This window comes from Protomyctophum parallelum, assembly GCF_964188405.1.
Source record: "Protomyctophum parallelum genome assembly, chromosome: 13".
In the NCBI taxonomy this organism is placed as follows: Eukaryota; Metazoa; Chordata; class Actinopteri; order Myctophiformes; family Myctophidae; genus Protomyctophum; species Protomyctophum parallelum.
Genome location: NC_139708.1, coordinates 5,646,659 through 5,655,550, shown reverse-complemented (window position 1 = coordinate 5,655,550; position 8,892 = coordinate 5,646,659).

Genomic DNA, 8,892 nt, shown 5'->3' with positions numbered 1-8,892 from the left:
ACACATCCGTGCGCGGGGAGACACATATCAGCACGTTCGTCTAATCGATAGCTACGCGTGGATGCAAGGCACGCCCATTTTCGACGTTTGTGGGAGGAGCTATCGCGCCTCAAAGTGTAACCCTAGGGTTAGGAATTACACGACCGTGTGTGGAGAACCACATATGAACCACATATCAGATTGTTCGTCTTGACAAGCTATATAACATACTAAAAGATGGGCCCGTAATATATAAGGGTTTTTGACTTATAAGCGTTAAAGTGGTTAGACAAATAACAAAACATTTTTTCTCAACGGGACCAATTTCATTAGATCCAGCTGGAAAAAGTGAGTCGGAAAAAGTGGTGTTTGAAAAATTATTTAATTAATTGAGCTTTTGGGGCTAAAAAAACGTGTCTCTTTTGATTTGGCGGAGAGTTGGCAATGTCGTAGGGCTACGAAACCCATTCCATTGGATTCGGCATGCTTCAAACATTCAGAAACAGTCTTGTTTGTAGAGACAGGATTTTATCTGAATATTTTATAGATTTTTAAAAGCACAAGGCCCGAAACGAAGCCTTTCAAAGGTCAACCCTTGACCCTAGACCCTAGGAGTGTCTTTGAGCAACGGGAGCGGGTTCCCCAGACTCACTTTTTTGCCCCGATTGCAACGGTGGTGGTCCCGTCTCTCTAGGACGTCAGGAAGTGGGTGTAATAGCTTACTTCCTGTCCCCAGCCCCCCTCCCCCTTCCCTGCCTGGCCCCTCCTCTTCCCCCTGCCTGGCCCCTCCCCCTTCCTGGCCCCTCCCCCTCCCCCCGCCTGGCCCCTCCCCTGCCTGGCCCCTCCCCCCTGTGTGCGTGCGTGCGTGCGTGCGTGCCTGGCCCCTCCCCCTTCCCTGCCTGGCCCCTCCCCCCCCCACCTGGCCCCTCCCCTTCCCTGCCTGGCCCCTCCCCCTTGCCTGGCCCCTCCCCCTTCCCTGCCTGGCCCCTCCCCCTTGCCTGGCCCCTCCCCCTTCCCTGCCTGTGCGTGCGTGCGTGCGTGCGTGCGTGCCTGGCCCCTCCCCCTTCCCTGCCTGGCCCCTCCCCCCCCGCCTGGCCCCTCCCCCTTCCCTGCCTGGCCCCTCCCCCTTGCCTGGCCCCTCCCCCTTCCCTGCCTGGCCCCTCCCCCTTGCCTGGCCCCTCCCCCTTCCCTGCCTGTGCGTGCGTGCGTGCGTGCCTGGCCCCTCCCCCTTCCCTGCCTGGCCCCTCCCCCCCCGCCTGGCCCCTCCCCCTTCCCTGCCTGGCCCCTCCCCCTTGCCTGCCCCCTCCCCCTTCCCTGCCTGTGCGTGCGTGCGTGCGTGCCTGGCCCCTCCCCCTTCCCTGCCTGACCCCTCCCCTTCCTGCCCCTCCCCCTTCCCTGCCTGACCCCTCCCCCTTCCCTGCCTGCCCCCCCCCCCCCCCCCCTGCCTGGCCCCTCCCCTCCCCCTGCCTGCCCCCCCTGCCTGGCCCCTCCCCCTGCCTGGCCCCTCCCCCTTCCCTGCCTGCCCCCCGCCCCCCCCTGGTCCCTTCCCCTTCCCTGCCTGGCCCCTCCCCCTTCTCTGCCTGGCCCCTCCCCCTGCGTGCGTGCTTGGCCCCTCCCCCTTCCCTGCCTGCCCCCCTGCCCCCCTGGCCCCTCCCCCTTCCCTGCCTGGCCCCTCCCCCTTGCCTGCCTGCCCCTCCCCCTTCCCTGCCTGGCCCCTCCCCCTTGCCTGGCCCCTCCCCCTTCCCTGCCTGGCCCCTCCCCCTTACCTGGCCCCTCCCCCTTCCCTGCCTGCCCCTCACCCTTCCCTGCCTGGCCCCTCCCCCTTGCCTGGCCCCTCCCCCTTCCCTGCCTGCCCCTCCCCCTTCCCTGCCTGGCCCCTCCCCCTTGCCTGGCCCCTCCCCCTTCCCTGCCTGCCCCTCCCCCTTCCCTGCCTGGCCCCTCCCAATGTATTTGAAGGAAGTCTGATCCAATCATTTTTAGATTTCTCCAGTTTAATCCTGCGTTTAGGTTTTGTTGTGTTCAAGATCTGATTTTAGGTATGTTTAAGCCTCCAGGGAAATCCGTGTTGAGGTTCTTAATCCACTGTTTTTCATTAAAACGTCTTTGTCCCACTGTCCAGTTGGGATTGTGTTGCAGTCCAGTGCATGTTAAAGCTTCAATGCCATGAGCCATAAAATGTTGCACAAATCTTGTGGTTGTCTTTCTTCCATTGTTAATATTGTATCTGTGTTGTCCCAGCCTTGTACCTATTGTTTTCCCTGTTTCTCCGACATATTGTAAACCACATTTGTTACATGTGATTAAGTAAATGCAGTTGCTCGTTCTGCTTGTTAATCGTTGTTTAATCTCTAAAACGCGTTTTGTAGTTCTATTTTTGACTAATTGTTTGGGTTTGAAGTATTCTGGTCCCTCGCGTGCTGGTGCGTTGATTTCTTTTAGTTTGCTGTGTACTAGATAATCTTTAAGGTTTTTGTTTTTTCTGTAGGCTGATATAATTTTATAATCTTTTAGAAGATCATCCGTTCGGTTCTCAAAGTTCCTTTTTATTCTGTTGTTGGCTAGTGTGCTCTGTGTTGAATAACTGGTTATCAGGGCCAATTTAGGGCCTGGATCTCGTACTCTTATTTCTAAAAAAGTACTTTGAGCTTTCCGGAGGAATGTCCTAGTGTATCCCCTTGGTCTAAGTGCTTTAAATAGTGTTTTACAAGCTATTTTGAAATCACTTCTTTGCGTGCAAATCCTATGGAATCTTAGTAGTTGTGATTTGACTATCCCTGTGTAACAGTGTGTCGGGTGGAATGACGTTTTGTGTAATAGGGCGTGGGTGTCTGTTTCTTTAAAGAATACTTTTAAGTCTAGTTTCCCATTTGTGTTAAAGTTTGGGCCCTTGAAGATTGTTACATCAAGAAAGTCAATCCTTTCAGTGTGTGTCACAAATTTTATCGTTATGGATCTGTGATGGCTATTAAGAACATCAATAAATTCCTGGAAATCTTCCTTGCTATGTTCCCATATTCCAAAAATATCATCCAGAAATCTATAATAATGTGTTGGTTTAAGTCTGCATTTTTCTAGTGCTGTCTGTTCCCATATGCTCATGTAAATGTTTGCATAAGATGGTGCAAATCGCTTTCCCATGGCCGTCCCTTTGATTTGTAGATAACATTTGTTGTTAAAGGAAAAATCATTCTGGGTTAGATTTAAGTCTAGTAATTGGAGTAATTCCTCTTCTGGTCGATTTGTGTCTGGGTACTTATTAAATACTTCTTTAATTGCCAGTAGGCCTGCTTCTGTCTCAATGTTTGTGTAGAGGCTGTCTATATCTATCGAAAACAACAAGGCCTCTTTTCCTACTATAATAGTTTTAATTTTGTCCACAAAATCGTAAGTGTCTTTTATAAAACTGGGGTGTTTTATCGACAGTGGGTTTAGGAAGTATTCAATAAACTCTGCTGTCTGATAAGTCTCACTGCCACAGTCCGACACAATTGGTCTACCGGGTGGAACTTCATATGGTATTGTCCATGAATCCGGGCTCTTGTGTATTTTTGGTAAAAGATAAAATATCCTAGCTCGAGGGCTGTCCTGTCCTATTAAATATTTATGTTGCTTGGCATTTATGTGTCTTTTTTCCCTCAGTTTGTTAACAATGGCTTGGGCTTTTTTCGCTGTCTCTAGGTAAATTGGTTGGTCTAATGGCCTATAATGATCCCGATTGTTAAGCTGTCTCTCACCTTCTAACAGGTATTGGTGTCTGTCCATAATTACTATGCAGGAGCCTTTGTCTGCTGGTTTGATTACGATCTGTTTGTTGTTAATTAGTTCTCTAAGTGCCCTGGTTTGTGCTAATGTGAGGTTATCTTTTTCTTTAATGTGCCCTGGAATGTGTCTTACCGTATTTAGGTCATCCTTGATTAGTTGTTTAAGGCTGTTTGGGAGTACCGTATCAGCCGGTTCCCAGTTTGAACCTGGTCGAAATGGCTGTATCATTTCTCCTGTCTGGTCCATTCCAAAGTGTGTGGCTAGTTTCAGTCTGCGGTGATACTGGGAAAGGTCTTTCTTTAATCTGTTGGTTTGTTGTTTGTAGATGTCCAGAGTTGGAACAAATGAAAGTCCCTTTTCCAGCAGTTCGGTCTGGTGTTGGTCTGGTTGGAAGTAATGCGACAAACTCCTTTCTGGGTTTATGGGGTCAATAAGTTTAAACTAGTAAGCCAATTTTCAAGCATTGCTTTGCCTGTCTCTTTTTTCCAATGTATGTTATCAGGACCCACTTTAAAATCCCTTTCATCCAATTTTGGGAGGAAACTATTTTTATTTGTGATATTGCGATTTAATTCTCTTAAGTTGTCTTTCTCCCTGTGTGGGAGGCCATTTGAGTAGTTGACCAAAGGTATATGGATACTTGCGGTTGGAAATGCGTTCTGTGCTGCTACGATGGTCTCTCTCAAGGCCCTCTGTGTTGTTTTTTGATTATTTTGGCTTCTCTCGTTTATCCCAACGGATAGGATACAGTGTGCTACTGTGGTGTTTCTTGGTATTCTCTCCAGTAAGACCTTCGTGTGTTGGAATTTCATTCCTGGGTAGCCATCCACTTGTAGATCCTGTCGTCTGAGAGATGGGAGGAGAGATGGGATATTGCTCAGGTTTGAGTCTCCTATGATGACGATGCTTTTCTCCGGGTGTAATCTCCAACGCTGGTTTTTCTTTTGTGTGGAGATGTGTCTGTAAACTTCTCCTGGGGTCCTTGGCTCCATGATCTCTGGTTCGTCTGTTTCCTGTCCTCGGTTCTCTCCTGGGTCTGTCGTGGTCCAGGTAGGGGTTGCTTCTGTGTCCTGGGTCTGGCCATGTGGGGTCCTCTCCTCTCTTGGTTCCGTCCTGCTGCGGGCCGTCCTCTGGGGCTGTGGCGTGTCATCTGGAATGGCTCCCTTGGCCTTGTCTTTTTGGCTCCGTGTTTGCCTCTGCGGTGTACTTATCTGTATTGGTGAGGTCAGGCGAGGGAAGTCTACTTCCGAAAGATCTCTTCTAGGTTGGACTTGAATTAGGGTTGGCGGTGGGGCCCTGGTGATCAATACTTTGGGGAAAGCACATAGGGAGGAGGGGGTGGGGGTCAGGGAAGGTGGGGAGAGGGGGGCAGAGGATACACAGGGGTGTGGTAATGGAGAACAATGGGGTGCTCTACCAGCAGATGGGGCAGGGGAGTGGAGATATGCATAGCAGGAATGGGGGAGGTAGGGGGTGAATTGGGGGCCTGGGCAGATGGGGTAGGAGGGGGGGGGGTTGAAACCTGTGCAATAGGAATCGGAGGGTGTGAATTGGGGACATTCAGAGGGACAACAGTGGGGGGGGATGGGGTAGACATGACAGTTCTAGTTGTTCTAAGCTGTGTGATTATAAGTTGGGCTTTGTTTATCTCTAATTGTTTTAACCTTTTCCCTAAGTTTTTTCTTGAGACCATCTGATTGCTATGGTAAAGGCTTTCTTTTCTTCGTCCTCTGTTAGGTTATCTGTTAATTCTTGTTTGGTTGTGTTTATCAGTGTAGTGTAGTGTTCCTCTAGGGCTAAGATTGTTGTATGGCACCAGTGTCTGGATATCCCTTCAAGTAATAGGGTGGTTTTATCCGTTGGTTGAGCTGGTTTGATCAAATTAATGAGTTCAAGGGTTTTCCTTGCTATACTTGCTGGTGGTCTGCTCGAAGAATTTACATTCTGCAGATGATGTGTACTTATGATCAATTTGTTCATGGTCCTGATGGCTTTTAAGAAGTCACCTCTTTCTGTGTGGTGTGTGTGTGTGTCGATGTGTGTGTTATATCTTACTGGACCCGTCCGGGTCTGGTGGTGTGGTCTCTCTCCGGCTCTTGGCTGATGTCCTGACTGCTGGTCCTGCCGTCTGTTGTTCAGCCAAGGTTTCTGTCTCCGGCGGATCTGTGGTCTGTAGTCCGGCCGTTGATTGTATGGAATTCCCTGTGGTTGATGGTCCCTGCCTGGCCCCTCCCTTGCCTGGCCCCTCCCCCTTGCCTGGCCCCTCCCCCCTGCCTGGCCCCTCCCCTGCCTGCCCCCCCTCCCCCTGCCTGGCCCCGCCCCCTGCCTGGCCCCTCCCCCTCCCTGGCCCCTCCCCCTCCCCCTCCCTGGGCCCCTCCCCCTGCCTGGCCCCTCCCCCCCAATTAAGCAATTAAGCAATTAAGCATTTTTAATTAATCAATTAATCAATTAATCAATTAAGCAATCAATCAATTTTGCATTTTAATCAATCAATTAAGCAATTAAGCAATTAATCAATTTTAATTAATCAATTAAGCAATTAACTAATGAATCAATGAATCAATTAATCAATTAAGCAAGGGGGCAAGGCGAGTGGCCAGGCAGGGGGAGGGGCCAGGCAGGGGGAGGGGGAGGGGCCAGGCAGGGGAGAGTAGGAAGGGGAGGGGCCAGGCAAGGGGAAGGGGAGGGGCCAGGAAGGGGGAGGGGGAGGGGCCAGGCAGGCAGGGGGAGGGGCCAGGAAGGGGGAGGGGCCAGGCAGTGGGAGGGGCCAGGCAGGGGGAGGGGCCAGGCAGGGGGAGGGGCCAGGCAGGGGGAAGGGGAGGGGCCAGGCAGGGGGAGGGGGAGGGGCCAGAAGGGGGAGGGGGAGGGGCCAGAAGGGGGAGGGGCCAGACAGGGGGAGAGTAGGAAGGGGAGGGGCCAGGCAAGGGGAAGGGGAGGGGCCAGACATGGGGAGGGGGAGGGGCCAGGAAGGGGGAGGGGCCAGGCAGGGGGAGGGGCCAGGCAGGGGAGGGGGAGGGGCCAGAAGGGGGAGGGGGAGGGACCAGACAGGGGGAGGGGGAGGGGCCAGGAAGGGGGAGAGTAGGAAGGGGAGGGGCCAGGCAAGGGGAAGGGGAGGGGCCAGACAGGGGGAGGGGCCAGGAAGGGGGAGGGGCCAGGCAGGGGGAGAGTAGGAAGGGGAGGGGCCAGGCAAGGGGAAGGGGAGGGGCCAGGCAGGGGGAGGGGGAGGGGCCAGCCAGGCAGGGGGAGGGGGAGGGGGGGGGGGCAGAAGGGGGAGGGGGAGGGGCCAGGAAGGGGGAGGGGCCAGGCAGGGGGAGGGGCCAACAAGCTAACATGCTAACAAGCTAATGCTAACATGCTAACAAGCTAATGCTAACAAGCTCATGCTAACAAGCTAATGCTAACGAGCTAATGCTAACGAGCTAACAAGCTAACATGCTAACATTCTAACAAGCAAATGCTAACATGCTAACATGCTAACGAGCTAACCAGCTAATGCTAACAAGCTAATGCTAACATGCTAACAAGCTAACATGCTAACCAGCTAATGCTAACAAGCTAATGCTAACAAGCTAATGCTAACATGCTAACAAGCTAACGCTAACAAGCTCATGCTAACAAGCTAATGCTAACAAGCTAATGCTAACAAGCTAATGCTAACAAGCTAACATGCTAACGAGCTAACCAGCTAATGCTAACAAGCTAATGCTAACATGCTAACAAGCTAACATGCTAACCAGCTCATGCTAACAAGCTAATGCTAACAAGCTAATGCTAACAAGCTAATGCTAACGAGCTAATGCTAACGAGCTAATGCTAACAAGCTAATGCTAACGAGCTAATGCTAACGAGCTAACAAGCTAACATGCTAACATGCTAACAAGCAAATGCTAACATGCTAACATGCTAACGAGCTAACCAGCTAATGCTAACAAGCTAATGCTAACATGCTAACAAGCTAATGCTAACATGCTAACAAGCTAACATGCTAACCAGCTCATGCTAACATGCTAACAAGCTAACGCTAACAAGCTCATGCTAACAAGCTAATGCTAACAATTTAATGCTAACAAGCTAATGCTAACATGCTAACAAGCTAATGCTAACAAGCTAATGCTAACAAGCTAATGCTAACAAGCTAATGCTAACAAGCTAATGCTAACAAGCTAATGCTAACAATTTAATGCTAACAAGCTAATGCTAACATGCTAACAAGCTAACGCTAACAAGCTCATGCTAACAAGCTAATGCTAACAATTTAATGCTAACAAGCTAATGCTAACATGCTAACAAGCTAATGCTAACAAGCTAATGCTAACAAGCTAATGCTAACAAGCTAATGCTAACAAGCTAATGCTAACATGCTAACAAGCTAATGCTAACAAGCTCATGCTAACAAGCTAATGCTAACGAGCTAATGCTAACGAGCTAACAAGCTAACATGCTAACATGCTAACAAGCTAATGCTAACATGCTAACAAGCTAACATGCTAACCAGCTAATGCTAACAAGCTAATGCTAACAAGCTAATGCTAACATGCTAACAAGCTAACGCTAACAAGCTCATGCTAACAAGCTAATGCTAACAAGCTAATGCTAACAAGCTAATGCTAACATGCTAACAAGCTAAGGCTAACAAGCTCATGCTAACAAGCTAATGCTAACATGCTAACAAGCTAATGCTAACAAGCTCATGCTAACAAGCTAATGCTAGGGAAGGGGGAGGGGCCAAAGGGGGGGGGGAGGGGCCAGGGGGGGGGGGAGGGGTACGCACGCACACACGCAAGCACGCACACACGGAAGGGGGAGGGCCAAAGGGGGGGGAGGGGCCAGGGGGGGGGGGAGGGGCAGGCAGGGAAGGGGGAGGGGCCAAAGGGGGGGGAGGGCAGGGGGGGGGGGGAGGGGTACGCACGCACGCACGCACACAAGCAAGCACGCACAAACGGAAGGGGGAGGGGCCAGGGGGGGAGGGGCCAGGGGGGGGCAGGCAGGGAAGGGGGAGGGGCCAAAGGGGGGGGGAGGGGCCAAGGGGGGGGGGGAGGGGCCAGGGGGGGGGGAGGGGTACGCACGCACGCACGCACGCACGCACGCACGCACACAAGCAAGCACACACGGAAGGGGGAGGGGCCAGGGGGGGGGAGGGGCCAGGGGGGG